At 45.9% G+C, this 1805-nt stretch overlaps 1 non-coding gene across 1 annotated transcript; it reads left to right on the forward strand.

Moving 5' to 3' along the window:
* Window positions 1-642: 642 nt before the first annotated feature.
* Window positions 643-749, forward strand: LOC112204518 (U6 spliceosomal RNA). The gene has a single exon (XR_002938150.2). It is a non-coding gene; the product is annotated as a U6 spliceosomal RNA (small nuclear RNA).
* Window positions 750-1805: the final 1056 nt, after the last annotated feature.

The raw sequence follows: 1805 nt of genomic DNA on the forward strand, positions 1-1805 counted from the left end.
AAGATCCCTTGAGCCCAGGAGGCTGAGGCTGCAGTGAGCTATGATTGTTTTACTGCACTCCAACCTCGGTGACAGAGCAAGACCCTGTCTCAAAAATAAAATAAAATTACGTAAGATGTTTGAAAAGGAAAGCATCTTCAAGACCATTTAACTCAAGGAAAAGACCCAGATAAAGGACTTGTGACCTTGCCCAAGGTCACATCAAGTTGACATCTGAGCAGCCAGCACCTAGATCTGATTTACTTAACAGGCCAATCATCCATGGCTTCATCCTAACAGCCCAAGGGAAGCTTAGAGGAATCAAGATGATCAAAAACATCTTGCTGGCTGGGTGTGGTGGCTCATGCCTGTAAGCCCAACACTTTGGGAGGCCAAGGTGGATGGATCACTTCAGATCAGGAGTTCCAGACCAGCGTGGCCAACATGGCGAAGCCCTATCTCTTTTGAAAATACAAAAATTAGCCGGGCATGGTGTCATGCACCAGTAATCCCAGCTACTTAGGAGGCTGAGGCAAGATAATTGCTTGAACCTGGGAGGCAGAGGTTGCAGTGGGCTGAGATCATGCCACTGCACTCCAGCCTGGGTGACAGAGTGAGACTCTGTCTCAAAAACAAAACAAAACCAACCAAACAAAAAACACCATGCTCACCTCGGCAGCACATATCCTAAAATTGGAAAAATACAGAGAAGATTAGCATGGCCCCTGCGCAAGGATGACACGCAAGTTCGTGAAGTGTTCCGTATTTTTCTGTTCTTGCACGGGCTCTTAAGCAACATGGAAATAAGGTTGATGGAAAATAAACATCAGTTTCTAAACAAACAAACAAAGAAACAACAACAAAACAAAAACACCATGCAGAAAAGATGGCTTTCAGAGGAAAGTTCTGTTTTTTTGGTTTTTTTCCTTTTTTTGAGATGGGGGATGAGGTCTCAACCTGTCACCCAGGCTGAGTGGTGCAATCACAGCACACTGCAGCCTCAACCGCCTGGGCTCAAGAGATTCTCCCTCTCAGCCCCCCAAGTAGCTGAGACCACAGACATGCACCACCATACCTGGCTAATTTTTTTAAAAAATTATTTTGTAGAGACAAGGGTATCCCTATGTTGCCCAGGCTGGTCTCTAACTCCTGGGCTTAAGGGCCTCGACCTCTCAAAGTGCTAGGATTACAGGCATGAGCCACAGTGCCTGGCCCTGGAAAGTTCTAAATTCAATGTAATGTTGTGCTCTAACATCCAAAACTATTTTACTATGCTTTATCATCCTTCTGTATAGTGCTCTGTTACCGGCCAGCTAGGACAGGACTACTCACTGGTCACTGTGTTCCCTCTAGAGAGAACATAGAAACCATTCCCTCAAAATGTTATAGTATCATTCTGGCTTTGTTCCACTTTCTCTTTCCATGCAATTGATTCAAACACATGTAATCAATTCAAGGATCTACTTTACTAGCCACTGTGCAAAGGGCAGGAGAAGCAAAGATGAGTAAGAATCTGTAAATATGGCCAGGCGCAGTGGCTCACACCTGTAATCCCAGCGCTTTGGGAGGCCAAGGCAGGTGGATCACCTGAGGTCAGAGGTTCGAGACCAGCCTGGTCAACATGATGAGACCCTATCTGTACTTAAAATACAAAAATGAGCTGAGTGTGGTGGCGGGCACCCGTAATCCCAGCTACTTGGGAGGCCAAGGCAGGAGAATCACTTGAACCCAGAAAGCAGAGGTTGCAGTGAGCTGAGATCATGCCACTGCACTCCAGCCTGGGAGACAGAGTGAGACTCAGTCTCAAAAAAAAAAAAAAAGAATAC

Source organism: Pan troglodytes, chromosome 11, assembly GCF_028858775.2.
Source record: "Pan troglodytes isolate AG18354 chromosome 11, NHGRI_mPanTro3-v2.0_pri, whole genome shotgun sequence".
Taxonomy (NCBI): domain Eukaryota; kingdom Metazoa; phylum Chordata; class Mammalia; order Primates; family Hominidae; genus Pan; species Pan troglodytes.